We start from the raw sequence: 20460 nt of genomic DNA on the forward strand, positions 1-20460 counted from the left end.
AAAGTAGAATTTAGGACATCTGGGTGCTTGGTTATTTTTATTTTGGTATTTATAATAGTCTAAACTAGGAATACATGCAATTGTTATATTTTCAATATGGAGCAGATGGACAAATCCCTAAAATACCATGGGCTTTATCACTGTGGAATGCATTTTCTTTTCCATAATGTAGCATCATCATAAACATTATTCAATTGAACAAACATTAAAAAAAGAAAAGAGCAAAAAGAATTAAAACTGTTCTATAGTTCTTTTTCTAATTATCACCCCTCCCCCAGTCCTGCCCTTCACATTCTGCTAATAATATAAAAGAAGTTTAAGGAATTGGCTGTTAGAATTTCCTTGCAATTCTTCAGTTTTAAAAATATACACACAATCACCTTTCCTTATCATTACTCCCAATAATGCATTTTCAGAGGCCTTGGAGCCAGAAAGCTATGGAGTTGACTCCTGCCTCCAAGACATTCTTACTGTAGTTGTGTGACTGTGGACAAGTCATTTAATTTCACCAGAATCCTAGATCTACATTGTCAAAAAGGATTAGATCCATGGATTTATGTTGCAAGATGGTAATTTCATTAATTAAGAAATGGTTCTTAAACTGGAGTCCACAGACTTTCCTTTGTACCCTCCCAAGTTGCTCATTGGTAGATTTCAGAAGGGTAATGACCTTGGATGGGAAAAAAAATACATTTTAAAATTTTCATTAACTTCTAACTTAAATTTATCAATTTCTTAAATTATTAAAATCATTTTAGGGAAAGGGTTTACCACACTGCCAAAGCAGTCTCTGATATACATAAAAATAATTAAGGACCCTAGAAATAAAGGGATATAGTAAGGCTTAGGTGACAGAATAATCACATTTTTACACTTACAGCACACAATTTTTAGTTATGGATCCAATACATAAAGGCAAGAAGGGGTTGGGGTGTGGAAGGGATGCCTCCAACTTTAGTAATCAATATTCAATCTTTCTGAATTCCTAGTCAATCAAAATTACAATATAATCTCTATTTTCTGTGGCTTCTGTTATTCTCAGGTCTCTTATTATGATTTAGTAGTAGTGGTCACTTACATGTTTAAATGCATTCAATCATTTCAGATGAAGAGTGGTACATGACAATACAGTATAATTCTTTCCATGAACCTTAAGTTACTAGAGAAAGAGTAATGCTGCAATTTAAGTGAACAACACAAATAATAGTATCATTTGCTCTCTCTCAGCCTGGAATGGCCAGGGAACTCACCATTGATACAGTTTTAAGCTGATTCATCTGCAGATCTGTAGACACAAAGGTTTTTCTAGGAGAATTCTTGCAATCTAAAAACCAGGGCAGGTTTCCTAGAATAGCTTACTTTACAATAAGAAGCTAAAATTGTGCTTTGCCTTGATTTAATTAGGTTCTGATCTAATAGTTGCATTCATACAATTTTAAAGAAGCTTTTTTAAAAAATTCAAATAAGACAATTAATGAAAATTGATTGCTATTATCCCTTCCAACCCTCACCCTTAAATTACTTTACACTTACTTTGTCTTTATTTTATATTTACTTATGCATATACATGCTGTTTCCCCCAACCCTCATCTTCCTAAAAGTATAAGTTACTTGAGGAAAGGGAGTATTTCAATTTTTTATAGATCCGGCACCTACTATAACATTAAGCCATACTAGATGCTGGGGAAATAAAAGTAAAAATAATATGTGCTAAATAAGTGCTTGTTGAATGTCTGAATTGACAATATATTTTAATTTAATTACCTTGAAGGCAGAAGGACCACTACCTAGCATGGTACCTTGAAAAAATATGCTTTAATAAATGTTTGTTGAAACACACACACACATACACACACACACACAGAAAGTATCTTGTAGACAGCTCATTTTTGTTGGTTTTTATTGTTGTTGTTGTTCTTGGTTTGGAGGGCAGGGCAATTGGAGTTAAATCACTTGCTCAAGGTCACATGGCTAGTAAGTGTTAAGTGTCTGAGCCCGGACTTGAACTCAGGTCCTCCTGACTCCAGGGCCGGTGCTCTATTCACTGTTTCCTAGCTGGCCCAGAGAGTTTATTAACATAGCAGATTGCTAGTGTTTGGGCCTTTTTTTCTGTATTTAATTTATAGCTCATTTGGGATCTTTATACAATCTCTATGATGGAAATTTTTTTTTTATTATAGCATTACAGAGATAATTTTTGGTAACCAAAGACTACGACTTGTAATGGAGCATTGAATATTGACAGATGTGAGTTTGTTTTCTGGTTCTGACACTTAGTAGATGGGTTACCCTGATCAAATAAGTTATTAACCCTTTCACTTCCCTCATGTATAAAATGGACACAATAATATTAACCCAAGGTAGTTGGTTTCTGTATAGAAAGCATTTTGAAAACCTTAAAAAATCTATATATCTATGAGGAGTTCATTCATTGATTTAGCTATTCTTTCTATTTGTTTATTTTTGACTTCTGTTTTTAACCAGTCTAGGAAGTCCTATTGGGAAATTCTTTCTATCAATGTAAATATTTATTTCTATTTTTTTTCTTTTTTTGAAGGGGGGAAGGCAAGGCAATTGGGGTTAAATGACTGAGGGCAGATTTGAACTCAGGTCTTCCTGACTCCAGGGCCAGTGCTCTATTCACTGTGACACCTAGCTGCCCCCCATTTATATGTTTTATGAATTATGTAAATCATTTGCAGTTTAGAGTCTTAGAACATTATCTATGGCAATAAACATTTAAATGATTCACTCACAGTCACAGAATTTTATGTATCAAAGGCAGGACTTGCACTGATGTCCTCTGCCATACAACTGAAGATTATTATTAACTAAATTACCTAATTTCATTTACATACTTTGTGGTGCCTCATCTATTATCCAAGAATAGATAAGAGATTGTGGTAAGATACTTGGACTTCAAGTGGTATGTCATTTTAGAATTGAAGGATAACTCAAATATGATATACTCTATGTCCTTCTTTAAAGGAGATAGAATTAACAGCAAGAGAAGAAGCTGTCCATAGTCATTTTATGGATGAGGTTAACCTCAGAGAGGCTAATTGATTTATTCATGGCCACACAGATTGTAAGTCTAATGGGCAAGATCTAAATCAGTTTTTATGACTTCAATATTTCCAGTATCCTATCTATTACACTTTGCTATTTCTCAAGTCATTTACTTTCTTTGAGCCTCAGTATCTTCAATATGAAGATAATCTTCTTTTCCAAATGAAAATAATAATAATTGTTGATCCTATCTCACAGAGTTGTAAGGAAAGCCTTTGTGGAACCTAAACTATTATATAAATGCAAACTATATCGATTATGATGATGATGATGATGATGATGATGATGATATAGCATATCCTAAAAGTCTTTTAAGTTTAAATGCTTTAAACTTTAAAAAACTGCACTAAGATTTTGGGACACACACAATGGATAGATTAGATAGATAGATAGATAGATAGATAGATAGATAGATAGATAGATAGATGGACAGACAGACAGATAAAGACACATATGTATGTATATACACACATGTTTGGGGCATCTAGGTGGCACAGTGGATAGAGTACAAGGCTTGGAGTCAGAGAGACATGAGTTCAAATCCAGCCCCAGAAACTTATTAGCTATGTGACCCTGGGTTAGTCACTTAACCCAGTTTGTCTTAATTTCTGCATTTATAAAATAAGCTGGAGAAGGAAATGGCAAACCATTTCAATATCTTTGTCAAGAAAACCCCAAATAGAGTCACAAAGATCTGGACATGACTAAAATGACTGAACCGTGACCACAACAACTATATGTGTGTGTCAGTGATTTTTAGGGGGATAAAAATGGTCATAAAAAAGGAAAGTTACAAGAAATATCTGATGATGTCAGTTTTCTGGGACAAGTAGTTAAGAGAATGGATTTTGTATTATCTTAACAGCACTCTTCCTGGTTTTAATTCAGCTGATCCTTGGTTAAGTGTGGTGGCTTATAGCTCCTTACTATCAGTCTTTATCTGGGACAGGGACAGAGTTTCCAGACACTGTACCTTCACATAAAGGAGCTGAAAGATTACAGCCTAGAAGGTTGTGGAAGAAAACATGGTGAGAAGCAAAAGATATGGATACCGGAAACTGAAAGCAATGGCAACATGACCCACAGAAGGAAATAGAGATGCCATAATGGAAGTGTAACCCAAGTTATATATCCAAAGTTGATAGTTTTCAAAGTGATTTTAAGAATACCCATACTTATGAAGGTTACACAGAACCAACAAATATGGATTCAACACTGGTGTATTTACAATTATACTTTTAAGTGATATCCTTTAATGTATGTACATCATTCTTATTTTGAACACTATTCAGTTTGAAGTAAGACTTGACTCCTTTCCCACCAAATGGCAATTCCATAATGAATACACATACCAAATAGGAAATAAACCCAATTATCCATACTGATTTATTTAGGTGGTCTTTTTGTTTGTTTGTTTGTTTTGGTTGTTTATGACTCTTTGTGATCCTACTTTGGTTTTCTTGGGGGGAAAATTATTAGAGTGGTTTGCCATTTCCTTCTCCATCTCAATTTACAGATAGGAAACTGAGGCAAACTGGGTGAAGTTACTTGCCCAGAGTCACACAGCTAGTAAGTATCTGAGGCTGGATTTGAACTCAGGAAGAAGTCTTCCTTACTCCAGGCCTAAAACCCTACGCCACCTAACTACTCCATCCAAACTGACAGTAAATATAAATTGGAGAAAGCATACTGAGATAGTCCCAGATCTCACAAATGAAAGCTCCCTAAAGTCTACAGTTATTAAGCTGGATATTGGGACTCGATCGAGGTGCCCACTTTTTGCTTGCAGACTTCTTCCTGGAGTCTCTCTCCCTTCAGTTATCTCAAGAGAGTTTGGAACTTATGTCTTCTTTCATGAAGCTGGAATTATATTTCTTCTCTCTCAAGCTCTTTCCAACTCCACCCCCTTCCACAGGTTTAGAAAATCCAGTAATCAATGTCCACCAAGAGTTTTATGCAAATGGGCTTTGAGCCATTCATTTTAGTGATTATTGCCATCATTATGGAAATTTTTTAGGCTAATCAAAATTTTAGATGTACATTTTTAATTCTACTGGATGGATATTTGTGATTTCATTAGTGTATGGAGATTCCCCATAAGGAAACTTCCTTTATGAATGTGGACTAAGAACCATAGTACAACTTGTACTCTTAGAGGAGGGATTTTTAATCTTGAGTCAATAGATTCCCACCCTCTACCCACTCCCCTCCCCCCCAAAAAAAAAAGATCCATGAAGAGATATTAAGGGATTTGTGTACTCAGAAGGGGAGGATTAAATCTTTATTTTCAGTAATCTCCAAGTGAAATTTAACATTTTCTTTCTCAAATTCCTACATCAGGAATGTAGGCAACAAGCCACAATAGGATTAATCTTCATCATACTGCCAAAAGGGCCCATAGTACACATTAGAACTTCCTTAAGCATTGACAGATTTAATGAAACTTACCCCCAAATTACATAAGAAGTATATGTCAAAGAAGGGATTTGAATCTATAGAGTCCTATCTTTGGGGTCAGTTCTGGATCCACTACACTACACAGCCCTTCCAAAGATGGACACTCTGCAGTGAAATTCACATTATTTTAGTCAAAATGATCATTCACTAAATTTACAGTAGAACAGATTTAGGTATGTCATTGACCATCCTAACAGTTGTTTTGGTCATAGTTGTAGAATTAATTTTCTTACTCTATCACCCTTAGGAAATGCAGGCACTGATGTTCCACAATGAATTTTTGTTTTTAATCACATTTGCTTTTTTCATGAAGCCTAAGTAATTCTGTATACCCACATTTTATTACCTCTAAGACCCTTTAAAATTTGTATGGAAAAGCCTCTGTGCCATATTAAATCACTTTAAAAATAAAAGATGTGGAAAATTTTAAACAAAGCTAATCTAATTTCAAGATTAAAAGTCAACTCACATTTAGGAGGGAGAAATGCTTGATAAATAATGCATATGAATTTTAAAATGTTCATTTTAAAGCATCATCAAAGTAATGAAAGAAGTTATCTTTGAACTTATTGACATACAATTGGCAATAAAACATAGCATATTTATTCAATTTTACTTACAAAGATAATGATTAATGCTTAGAATTTTCATCCTTTGCACAGTGAAATTATTTTGGATTTTCTTCCTCTCATTCTAAACTAAAAAGTTCCTTTTTTAAATAGTTTTCCCTTCAAGAAACTATATTTCTTCCTACCAAAACTTATACTGATGACTGATTCTCAAGGATTTAATATCCAAGAATCAAAATTTTCATTTAAATATACTTACTGAGAAAAATAAACATATAGTTAATTCAAATAATGTGAAAAATACAGAATGGGGGTGTAAAGTTGGTCTTATCCCTTCCCCCCCCCAAATCATGCATTCATTATGTATACTATAAATATAAAATTGCTACCACTAGTAATTATAAGGACAAAATGAAATTGCAGGGTGCCATGTGCAGATCCTTTTACAGCAGTATTCATATTGATTACATGTAATTTTTATAGCAGACCTCTTTTAACTTTATAGGTGAAAGTGGCAATTAGGTGCCTCCACTTTTCTCTGTGCTGTATTATCTAGAAGAGGTGCTGCAGAAAAGCTTTCTGGTCTGAATTATGGCAGATTAAAATAACTATTTTTTCTTATTCTTTTAAATAAATATGCTGAATTGTATTTAGGAAATTTGTGTGAATATAGAGTAGTCAGCATGACATTGCTTATGACTTTTCAAGAATAACATGGTGACTAGTGACTTAAAATCAGTAAATTGAATTGTAAGTTTCCAGCGTGTGAACTCATCATGAATATTTGGAACAGATACAAGAATTTCTGAAAAGTGACATTTTCAAGGTCCTTTTAAGAATACTCATATTAATGAAGGTTTCAGGGAATCAGCAGATTTTAAACAAAGTGGTACCAAGCTGAATCTAAAATCATACTTTTAGATGCTATCCTTCATCTCATGTATATCACCCTGGACTTTAATAGTATGTAGAATGAAATAAGGTAGTCTACCAAAAGAATTGTATTCAATTGCTTAGTAATCATTATTATATAAGGTCTCTACTTTTGCAGTGTTAGTATTAAATGTGCATGTAGGTCCCTTTATTGAAGTTATCAAATGAGTTCCAAGACAGTATCTTTAATTTTATACAAATTTTTGAGAACTATTTTCTGTACAACCTAAGCTAATTTTCCTTTTTTTTAAGCAATCACCTGTAGAGTGAAATAATTGGGCAATCTATATAGGATTTTAGAATTACACTCCAATTCTTCTTTGTAAAAATACTATCTCATAGACCTCAATTTTTTTGGCTTTTGAACCTTCATTAAAGATAATCATAACTGCATATTCCTTTGATCTTATCTATCTGAGGATTCCTTCCTAATATGGAATGATACTCTAAGGATGGATTTAAGGGAAGAATAAAAAATGTATGGTATGAGGATTGTTGATTTTTCTCCTGTACAACACAGAATCTTAACCTCCCCCAAATATTGAAAAAAAGAGAGGGACAGTGCATAGCACTGTATCTTACACAAAGAGGTGCATTATTAATGCTTCTTGTTTTTGCTTGACTTGCTTTGCATTTTCAGATCCTACACATTCATTTTGCTATTGTCATGAGACATTATAATTACTAAGTAATTTATTATTATGTGTATTATGAAGTGGGGCAATTAGGTGGCACAGTGTATAGAGCACTGTGTATAGACTCATATTCCTGAGGTCAAACCCAGCCTCAATCATTTACTAGTTGTGTGATCCTGGGCAAGTCACTTTAACATATATGCCTCAGTTTCCCCATATGTAGAATCAACTGGAGAAGGAAATGGCAAAATCACTCCAGAATCTTTGCTAAGAAAACCCCAAAAAGTTCACAAAGAGTTGGACACAACTGAAATGAGTCAACAACACTATAATAAAATTATCCTATAATTGTTTTGTGATTTGCTATAAACTCCAAAGACCCCTATCACCTTTAGCATTAAGTAGAAAATTCTTAGCTTGGTGTTCAAAGACCTTCATGACTTGACCTCCTCCTACTTTTCCAGAGTTTGCATCCTTTCCTCCCCCCACCCTGATTTGTTCCCCAGAGTACAACTATTTTCCCAAGTTCTAGGATTCCCAGTGCATCCACTTTCCTAAAACTTTGCTCAGGTCCTACACCTAAAATCTTCTTCTTCTTCTCTGCATCTTAGTTTTTTTCTGGTTTCCTTTAAGGTTCAACTTAAAATCCACCTTCTATAGAGGAGGTCTTTCCTGGTCCCCTCCCAACCCTTTTCCCCAAGCCACTGATTCCTTTCCTTTTTAGATTATCTTCAATCTCCTCTAAAATATCTTCTATGTACCTAGTAATTTACATCTATGACCCCCATTAGATTGTGTGCTACTTGAGGGTAGGGACTGTTTTTTTACTTTATATATTCTCTTTAGTTAGCACAATGTGTGGCACATAGTAAGCACTTAGAAAGAATTGTTAACTGACAAATGGTGAGTTTTTCTTTAATCAGTCAGTAGCCACAAGTAGCTCGAAATGAAGACATTTGTCAAAAAACGACATCACAATCATTAGCTGAGAAGCTACAAAACATCCCTGGTCCCCTTCTCCCCATCCCAAAACTTTGGTACATTCTTCTACAAATATTCATAATTAGGAATTGATCACAAATTTAGAGTACACTGGTGGTGGGGCAGAAGAGCTCTCAGGATTGGAAGTCAGAGAACATATATCTCACTTGTGAGCGTAATTTGTAACCTGCATGACTATGAGTTAAGTCCCTTAACCTCCCTGAACCATAGTTCCCATCTGTATAAAGAGGAGGTTGTATGCGACTGACTAGTTGATTTCTAAGGTTCCTTTCAGCTTTAAGTCTCTAATTCCATGAAATGCCACCATTATTATGCAACATTGCTTTCAATTGCTTCCTGGCAAGCGAATTGAAGTTTACAAGTTGTTTTATTGTAAAACCAGAAAATTCCTAATAGGTGTTATTACTTCACAAACTGCATTTTCTCATTAGCCCTAAATGAGACCCCCTTCAGTAACAAATTCATGCATATAATTTAAGATGTCAACTTTATAAGACATAGAAGAAGAATATATCTTTAATTGTAATAATATAAGTCAAATCTCCATACTATATTTAGATGTAACAAAGGTTGGGATATTTGGAAAGTTCTTAATTTTAATCTGTCTTGTTATAATTTCATGACCCAACAGTGAAAGTTCTTTAACTATAAATAGCTCCATTTATATATGACTTCTCTTCTTTTATTGAATTAGTATAGAATCTCAATAGCTACAATAAAAAAACTTGATAAAGAAATAGAAAATAGGTTAGCTTAGAAATAATAGTGTATTCAACTTCTTCACTGTAACCTTGAAAGAGTGATTCTAATTTCTTCTCCAAGAGATCATAGAATTATAGATGTATGACTGAAGACGACATTGGCCATTGAGTCCAACCCTCTCATTTTACAGATGAGGAAACCATCTCTCAGAGTTTAAAGGGTCATTTCCAAGACCACACAGACAGTAAGTAGCAGAAGGATTCCAGCAAAGGTTGGTTACTAAACTATAATTCTTACGCTCTTTCCATTTTTTCATTTAGTTGGTACTCAAACCCAAGAAATTGTGTTCATTGTCATGGTGCTCCAACAAAGTAAAGAAGAAATAGGATAAAGATATTCTCACTGATTCTTAAATGTATTACCCACCATATACTGAATTTGAGCTGATGTCATTTCTTCCACTAATTGAATGAGAAAAAGATATTGCAAGAATGATAGTTAAAGTAGGATGAACATTTTTTTTTCTTCATGTGAAAAATATCATTTCTGGAATGATATGGACAATAGTCACACAAGATAAAAAATGGTGTTTGGGTTCCATTCTTTTACTACTAGAGAGCAAGTACCCATATGGATATAAAAGGTCATTTAGATAATAACTATCAAATATTAGACTTTTTTTAAGTTGAGGCAGCACAGTGGAGTGAAATAAGCTGTGTTCAGAAGACCTAGGTTCAAATCTTGCCTCAGATACTTACCTTCTATGTGACTTCTGGTAATTCATATCTAATCACTGTCTAAGCCTTAGCTGACTTACTTTTTTTTTCATGGTTAAGGTATTTTTACTTCATTTATGGGGTTGTTTTGAAGTACTCAGTAAACTAAAAGCACTACATAAATGTTACTTCCTACTGAAAGGTAAAACAGTTTCACCTGATTGACAGGAAACAATGCAAGAGTCTAGCAAATTGTTAAATATCAACTAACAGGAAAGATGGCTTAATGAAGAAGAATGACTGGGTAATTTGAAACCTGGATTAAAGTACAGGTTTGCTCAGTATTTGTGAGACTGTGTGCAAATTTAATCTCTTATGCATATAAATTTTGTGCATTCTGTTTTTTTAATTGATTTGTCTTCTTTGTGCAAGTACATGCCCAGTAGTAAATACCATACTAGCACCTAGATTCCCAAACACAAAATCCAATATTTTATCTGTTTCATCATCAATTTATTAAAATTTCCATAACAAATCTCTTTTCTATAAGATCTGTATAAGAAGGTTCCAAATGGGGAAATGAATGAATGTGCAAAATATACAGCAAAGTAGGAGAATAAATATTTATTGCTACTGGGAGCAAGATGTAAATTTGTGGAAATGGAAGCAAGTTTAACTTATGGGCTAACTTCAGTTTACATGGGATAAGGTTGCTCATATAAAAATATTCTTTGGGGATTTTGGCTCCTACCCATATCTTCCTTTGGGAACAGCAGAATTTGACATAGCTTGTCTGTACCAAAAATCTCTTGAATTGGAACATCAAAATTAAGCTTTTGTTAAAGTCTCTACCAAGCATGGAAAAAAATGCTCTATGACTGCACATAAACACTAAAGCTAATTATATATTGAATGCAGAACAGTGTGCCTTGAATATGACAAAAACCATAACACAATGGTTCACATGTCAGACATTAAAATTTTATCACAGTCCTTCTCTTTCCTAGGGACCCACCTCCAAAAGACTGAGATAATTCTTATTGACCAGACCTGTACAATTTGGCAGTAGGTGGTGGCCAAAATTAAAACAATCTCAACCTTTTGGGGCCACAGATAGGTTTTTAGTGGCTCACATTTCAAGTAAAGGTATAATAAATGATTGAACTATTTTGCAAATAGACTGAATTTAAAAAGAGAAATTTCAATTACTATCAATTAATGACACTTATTACTTAAGATTTTTATTTATCATGAAAGTATTCCTCTCAGAGTAGAGAAAGACATGCAATCATTAAGTGTAATTAACTTTAATTGAACAGAGACAGCCTACCTGCCAAGTTATATGATGGGCATAATAGTGACTAGTGGAAAGCCAGTTAAGTGGGGCACAGACAAAGCACTCATTTCACCTTTACTTTCTTTTACATCTTCCACATTTTTATGGGCAATGCAAAATCCTTTGATATGTTGTACAGGCCTATTATGTACTCATAGCAGCATTCTGACTTTGAGCCACCCCTACCCCAGAAGAAAATAAACCAGGATATTAATTCTTGTATCTCCTCTCACTGAACTTTAATATTACCTATGGCCTATAAAAGCTGCTATGTTTATAGTATGACCATGGTCTTGTACACGTCCTGTGTCCTCCACACCTATCCCCTTCAGGGAGAGTCAGTTGAGTAAATAGATCAAACTTTCCCACTTACCTAAATCAGTTAGTCAATAAGTATTTAAGTACCTACTATTTGTCAGATCTTGTGCTAAGTGGTAAGGATAGAAAGACAAAAAACAGTTCCTGTTCTTAGGGAGTTCATAGTCTAATGGGAAAATGATATGTAAACAAATATGCCCAAACAAGATATAGGAAAAGTAAATGGGGGAGTAGTCTCTCCAGAAGACTGGAAAAGTCTTCTTATAGAACGGTATAGTTCAGGAGTAGGGACTGGTCATGAATCAATAAATCCCTCTTAATGTATTAACCTGGAATATGAAATGGAACTTCCAAATTATCAAAGGGATAGCATCATTTGAGAGAAAAATCCACATCAATGTAGGATTTTATACCCTGTCTATGGAACTATCATTGAGGTTGGAGAACAGAAAAAAACAAAACAAAACAACAACCTCCAAAAACATCCTTATTAGGAAGGTCAGTTAGGAGACACATCCAACATTAGGATAAGACAATTTTATTATAATTATGACTTTTAAATATAAACTTAATGGAGACTAGAAATTCAACAAAAGTGAATTTCTACAAATCTTGGCTAAAAAGAAGCAAGCTATTGAAAGAAATTAATGTTTTTCTCTTGTATGTAATAACTAATTATTGTATTAGGACCAAGGTTTTCCCCTTTTCAACTTCTTCATCCAGAAACCAAACACTGTGGGGAATTTCTCTTAAAAGCCAAGATCTAATCAGACAGGAAAAGGAATTCCAAATTTGTACTAATGGGTGTATTCCTGCTCATTGTCTTTGTTCAAATAGATCTGGGAAAATGTTGATTTTCCCTTTGGCCAAGACAGGTGATTATAGAAATTGATGTCTCTTTGACCAATATTTGAGTGACTTAAGTCATACAAGAATCTCATTTTCATATAGCCCACCTCCCAGTGAGTTAACCAAAAAGAGTTGGTTGCCACCCCTCAGGAACACCCACTCTTCGAAGGGCATATAAACTGTGATCCAACTGCCAATAGGGGTCTTTGGTCTAAAAGAGACCGCCAAATAACCATACTTTTATTAATAAATGTGCTGACCTTACTATAAAATTATTAAATTACCCAGAAATAATGCCTCTTGAAAATTTTTCAATCATTACACTATGTATCTAAACGACTATGCAACTGTCTCTGCTTTTAGATGAAATAATATATAGAAATCACTTTATTAAAAAATATAATATATTTATTATTGTTCAGTCATTTCTGATTTCTTTGTGACCTTATTTGGGATTTTCTTACTGGAGTGGTCTGACATTTCTTTCTCCAACTCATTTTACAGATGAGGAAACTAGGGCAAACAGGATGAAGTGACTTGCCCAGAGTTGCATAGCTAGTAATATCTGGCCTCCTAATTGAATTTAGAAAGAGGAGTCTTCCTGACTCCAGACCTGCACTCTCTCTATTGCACCACTTTGCTGCTCTAAAAGTGTTGTATAAAGATTAGTTATTGCTATAAGTAATAGGAAAAGGAATAGTGGGAATAAAAATAGTAGCCACAGTCGTGATTTTAACAGGTTCTTTTCTAGTATTATATGGATGTCTTTTTTTTTTCTTTGATGTTATTAAATCCATTAAACAAATCATGGCTGGATCAGCCATTTGGAAACATTTTTTAGGCCCCAAGCACATTTACCCCGGCTATTTTCATACTGAGTGAGTGTACACTGAATGCTTTCACTATCTGATTATTTTCAATCACTCCCCACCCTTCAAGCTATGTATGACCCTGAGTAGCAGGTCACAATTCTTCAAAGCTCCTAATGCTTATTATTTCATAGCCTAACAACTTTTCTAATGAAGCCAAACATAGATAGATAGATAGATAGATAGATAGATAGATAGATAGATAGATAGATAGATAGACAGACAGACAGACAGACAGACAGACAGATAGCCTGGATATGTCAGTCCCACTCAGTAATGACTTGAATTAATTTCTCAGTTATAACTATATTTTGATTACTTACTACATTATTCATATGCACTCTGAATATTAACCATCTTTATTAAATAATGTAGTATTCTTTCCACTTAGAGGGAAAAAAATCCCTTTGCATATAAAGAGCTGCTTTTATTGTGATTTCATGATACATTTGTGCAAAACTTTAAAGGTTTATGAAAAACTGTGCAAGTTCATTTCTATCTCTAGATGCTTCTATACTCATTTCACGTTCACTCATATTGAAGTTTAAGCTATGCTGCTTATAATTTCCTTTCTGCCTGTATGACTCTGTCCACCTGCCTTTTTCATTGTACTGATATGGCAGTACTATGACAAATCATGTCTAGAATATAGTCAATAGTGCTTTTCTGTTAGTAAGGTTACCTTTTTATAATCTACATTAAATCATCTATGCGAATTTCCCCAATGTGAAAGACATTAAGGTGGAAGTGACAGGTAAAAAAGAAAAGATCAATCAGCTCTAGGTTTCAATGTTTTGGGGCCAAGGAAATCCAGTTTTTCCAAGTGCATTACCACTATGGCATTATGTAATAAATATTTTGTTGGCTTATAAAAGAAAAAAAAGGCATATGATTTATTTAAGCTTTCAGAATTGAGACATTCCATTACTATAATCTTATAATTTTCTGCATAAACTGATCATTTTCTTCACATGGTATACTTATTACTTGTGCTCCCCTTAGAGTCAACATTAGGTGATACTACTCTAGATCTCCATACCAATAGAAGGCCACCAGTTGCATTTGACATGTTTTTGTCCTCATGACAGTGTTTCATTGGATGAAATGAGGATGATGACACAACTTTTCAAAAACGTGTACATTTTCAACATTCCCATTAATAAACATTTTGGCTTCATAACTACCTATATTAAGATGAACATTCTCCTTCAAAGAATTTGATTTTGCCATCAAGACACACGCAATTCACTGTCTCAGAGCCAGATCATACAATTTCTTTTAGAGAACTGTGATGGGCATTTTAATAACGAAAGGACCATGTACAGATGGGAGGGACATGAGAAGTTACTAAATGGGAGGGGGGGCAGAGTCAAAATGGAGGGGTAGAAACAGTACCTGCATGTGGCTCCAGCTCTCACCACCTCCAATCCATGTAAAAGGGGACTCTGAACAAACTTTGGAGATATAGAACCCACAAAATGACAAATAGAAGTTAACCTCCCACTGAGGATAGCCTGGCAGGCCAGCAGGAATTGGCCAGCACAGCATTCTGGGAGGCAAGCCTAGCTCCATGCCAAGGTTCTAGCCCAAGGGTGAGCCTGACCAGCTGAAGGACTCCAGATCACCAGCAGCTGTGGTGGTGCAGAATTATCAATACACAGATGCTGAGGACAAAGTGAGAGGTCAGTGCAGTGTGGATTTTGGGACCCAGTAGTTAGGAGTGTATTGGCTTTTGACCTTGGGGCAAGAAGCCACTGAGGGCAGCTGCACAGCCGCCACCACATGGCAGCTTCAACTCCCAGTCTACAGAGTGTAGGGGGACCAAGTGACCAGTCTGAGGGGTAATCACTCTTGCTTCAATGTGCTTGGATCTGGATTGCAGTCTACGGTGGAGATCTTGGGGTGTGTGACCAGCTTGCCAGAGCATGTGGAGGCTTCAGAGAGGGCACCCAAATAATACCTCCAGCAGCTGAGAAAACCCTAGTGTTTGGTATGAAGCTCCCCAGTTTAGTAGCAGAGTCCTACTGTATAAAAAAGCCCAAAAGTCAAGTAATTGAGTGGCAACTTCCCCAGGTAAAGGAAGAAAAGCAAACAGAAGAATCCAACATTAGATTCCTATTTTGGGGACAAAAAAGGATCAAAGCATGGAACAGGAGGAAGACAGTGAAATCAGAACTTCTGCATCAAGAGCTTCAAAGGAAAATATGAGCTGGTTGCAGGCCATCAAGGACCTTAAGAAGCAGATAAGAGAAGTGGAGGAAAAAATGGGAAGAGAAATGAGAACAATACAAAAAAATTATGAAATGAGATTCAACAGCCTGACTGAGGAAAATAACAGACTAATTCAAATGGTAAAAGAGGCTCAAAAAGTAAATGAGGAGAAGAATGCCTTAAAAAGCCAAATTAGCCAGATGGAAAAAGAATCTCAAAAGCCCACTGAGGAGAATCATTCCTTGAGAATTAGATTGGAGCAAATGGAAGCCAATTACTTTATGAAAAATCAAGATGCTGTTAAACAGATTCAAACAAATGAACGAATAGAAGGCAATGTGAAATATATCATTGGAAAAACCATGCACCTGGAAAATAGATCCAGGAGAGATAATTTTAAAATTATTGGACTACCTGAAAGCCATGATCAAAGTAAGAACCTAGAAATCATCCTCCAAGAAATTCTCAAGGAAAACTGCCCTGATGTTTTAGAACCAGAGGGCAAAATAAAATTTGAAAGAATCCATTGATGATCCCCTGAAAAAGATCCCAAAAAGAAACCCCCTAGGAATATTACAGCCAGGTTCTGATATTCCCATATCAATGAGGGAATATTACAAGAAGCCAGGAAAAAAACAATTTGAATATTGTCGAAACACAATCAGGATAACTAAGGATCTGGCAGCTTCTACCTTGAGGGGTTGAAGATCTTGGAATATGATATTCTGGAGGGCAAAGAGGCTGGGATTAAAACCAAGAATCACCTACCCAGCAAAACTGAGTATCATGTTTCAGGGGAAAATATGGTCATTCAGTGGAATAGAGGACTTTCAAGCATTCTTGATGAAAAAACCAGAGGTTAATAGAAAATTTGATATTCAGATACAAGAAGCAAGAGAAGAATGAGAAGGTTAACAGGGAAAAGAAATCATAAGAAACTTATCAATGTTGAACTATTTACATTCCTACATGGAAAAATCATAATTTTAACTGATGAAATTTTTCTCAGTATGAAAATAGTTGAAGGGAATAGAAATATATATGTATGTATGTATATATGTATATGTCTATATTGAAGGGTATACAGGCATACGAATACATATGTGAATGTGTGTATATGTGTTTACAGGTATACATAGATAGAGGCACAGTACCAATCTAATAGGAAGGGATGATACTTAAAAGGTGAAATTAAGAGGTGAAAGAGGAATATAATGAGAGGAGATGGGGAGAGACAGAATGGGGTAAACTAGCTCATATAGAAGAGACAAGGGAAAATTGTTACAATGGAGGGGAAGAATAGGAAGACAAAAGGGAATGGGTAAACCTTATTCTCATCAAATTTGGCTCGGGGAGGGAATGAAATACACATTAAATAGGGTATCTCACCCTACAGGAGAGTAGGGGGGAAGGGGATAAGACAGGGGATGATGGAAGGGAGGGCAGGCTGGGGGGGGGAATTTAGATGCACCCACTTTTGAAAAGGGATGGGATCAAAGTAGAGAATGGAACAAGTGGGAGTTGAGATAGGAGGGAAGGAAATACATTCAGTCTTTTACAATATATCTACTATGTTAATGTTTTGCATTAGCTACACATGTACAACCTATAATGAACTGCTTATCTTCCCAGTAAGTGTGTGTGACAAGGAAGGGAATGAATCTGGACTTCAAAGTTTTAAAATCAAATGTTAAATATATATATACCCTTTTAAATACTATTTTACATGTAATTGGGAAATAAGATATACAGGCACTGGGGCATAGAGGTCCACCATGCCCTACTGGAAAAATCGAAAGGGGTATGGGAGAACATATGGGAGAGGGCAGATTGGAGGAGAGAATATCCTGTGGGACTGCTATTTTGGGGTGGTGGGTAGGGGAAAAACGGGGAGAAAATTTGCAACTCAAAATCTGGCAGAAATGAATGATGTAAATCAGAAGTTATAAAGCATCTGAAAAATGAAAAAAAATTAAAAAGAAATAAAAAAAGAAGTTATTAAATCCAACCTCCTAATTATACTACTAGGAAATTAAGGACCACAGTGGTTAAGAGACTTGCCCTAAATAATACAGTTAAGAAGTAGCATAACTAGTATTTGAACCCAGGTGCTCTGACTTGAAATCCATAATTCTTATCATAATATTATTGTTGTCAGGGGTAGGGAAAAATCAGTTGAACTGAGGAGTTGAAGCAATTTTTGAATGACTCATACAACAATCCTTAGTACTGAAGGAAAACACAGATTTAGACTCAAAAGTCCATTGATAATTTGTCATATATACATATACACACATACATATATGTGTGTGTATTTAGAAAATGTATTGGTCAATAGGACATATTTTGCTTTACCTACATTTTCACTGAAACTTACCTAGTTAAGCTTTGATAGAGAGGAAAGAACAGCAGATTTGATATCATAGGAACTGAGTTCAAATTACAGTTTTGAAATTCATGCACTCTGTGCATTTTGCAAAGTCATTTAACTTCATTTCTTTAGACCTAAGCTTCCTCATTCACAATGTAGAAGTTGGATGGCAATATCTATCTTAAGGTTCCTTCTGGCTCTGATTTTAAGTAGTCAAGATGATGGCAAATATTCTGTTGATGAACTTCTCAGAAACTTATCTCCCTGTTCTTTAAATGACAAAAACACAATATGTCTCCTGGCCAATATTTTAATTTTTTCCAATTTTGAAAAAGCAGATAGAATTTTTTCTCTAGTGGCAGAGTTTTCAAGAAGTCACTGCCATCTCCATGATACAATAAAGCATCAGAATAAAACTTCAGTGGAAGTGGAAATAAAATATCTATCGATATCTATCTATCTATCTATATATATATACACGCATATATACACACATGTATATGCATACATAAACAAGTGTATATACACACAAATCAACATATGTACATGTGGGGGCATTTTGTGTAATATGGAAAAATATTTCCTCTTGTTGAAATGGAGGTCCCTCTCTGTGTCTGTCTCTATTTGTCACTGAATTTCTGTCTCTCTTCTCTTTTCTTCTTTTTCTTCTCTCTGTTTCTTTCTGTATCTCCGTGTCTCTGTCTGCATCTGTCTGTTTCCTCTGTCTCTCTGTCTCTCTCTCTTTCTGTCTCTGTCTCTCTCCCCCTCCCTCAGTTTGACCTGAGATCCTGCGATCTTACCTTGCTTTCATCAGAAAAGCTCATCCAATTTGATGTGATTTTCTGGTTTATTCCAATCTGTAGAACTTTTCCAGTTCCTGTTAGCTGTTTTCCTTTGTTAAATGAATTTACTCATTATTCACTATTTCTTTTAGTCTTTTGTCTAACCAGTGTTTCTGTGAAGGGACCAAGTTGGCAAGTGTAAACTGTAAGTTACTCTTCCCCTTAAGGGATAGGGAAAAAGGTTGAAGCTTTTGTTTTTAACCCAAACATGGTACAATGTTCTTAATAGATGGTACAGGAGTTCCAGTCTACTAAACAGTATAGAAACAAGTAAAATAGGGAAATGCAATAAATAAGTTGTGAGATGCACTGCCACAGTGTGTATAAAGGATCATATCATGGACATGGTGTTAAAGGAAATAAAAGTGTCACAAACTATAAATAATTCTCAGAGTCCAACAATAAAATCTCTGGTTGAGTTCTTTGCTAACAGCTAATGGGTGAAGTATGCTTTCCTTTCAAACTGACACCATCCATTATTATCCAACATTTTCTCATTTCCTACTAGGATTTATCAAGACACTTCAGATGTTAAATAGTTCATCACCTACAGTAAGGTCCTTTACTATGAAAAGGCTGTTAGAGAGTAAAGCAGCAAAGTTACTTTTGCCAAGTTAGCATCTATTTATCTCCACAATTGTGAAGTGTTTGCAAAAATGGCTGTTATTTTATTCCATATTTTATTAGAGGTCTGCTCAATTCCTTATTAATAATTTTATTGTTGGTAGCCAAAGCATAATGCTCCATTGCTTTCCTACAAGGTACAATAAATCTTGATTTTTATTACTAAGCCTTATTAATTAATTGATTAAATATTAATGGTTAAAAAGCAATTTCAATACAGAACCTGCATGGCTAATACACTAGTACTCTATTTTTCAAATACTATGTCAGGAAGATTAAAGTATTTTCAACCCATATGTTGTTAATCTAACTAATGGAATAACAAATATAGAACTGAATCAGTTAAATGAGACTGAACAATAGGCATTTATCCTCACACGTTTTATCTACTTTGAACAAGCTGCGATTATTCTGTTCTTCTAAGATCTAAGTTATAGTCTTAAAATGCAAGTCTGAGAATAATTTCATCTTAAATTTTGCTCTTATGTGGTATATTTTTCATTTCTGGAAATCCAAATGATATTAAATGAATTGTTTTATGAATATTTTGTTTTTTTTAAATTTTTAATACATTATAAAATTTTAATTTTGTCATTATAATTCCCTAATACTCTTTCTTTCCTTCCTTCCTTTCCTTCTTCTCTTCTTAGACATTTGTTATCATATTTTAAAATGTTCAAATGACAAAATTATAATTAATACATTAGTGTAAGAATACACTGACCTAAACCCCAAAGTCCTCATTTTGTTTTCCTCCCTAAAATATGCATGGCACAACTTGTATCCACTCATCCACCTACATATGTTTATTAATACATACACACATATACCTATATCTATGACTGTCATCTATAGAGATAGATATAGATAGACAGACAGACAGACAGACAGACAGAGAGATAGATAGATAGATAGATAGATAGATAGATAGATAGATAGATAGATAGATAGATAGAT

The sequence above is a fragment of the Petaurus breviceps genome, unplaced genomic scaffold (assembly GCF_028583685.1).
Source record: "Petaurus breviceps papuanus isolate PSGF00001 unplaced genomic scaffold, PetGlider_PUasm1.0 90730, whole genome shotgun sequence".
Classification (NCBI taxonomy): domain Eukaryota; kingdom Metazoa; phylum Chordata; class Mammalia; order Diprotodontia; family Petauridae; genus Petaurus; species Petaurus breviceps.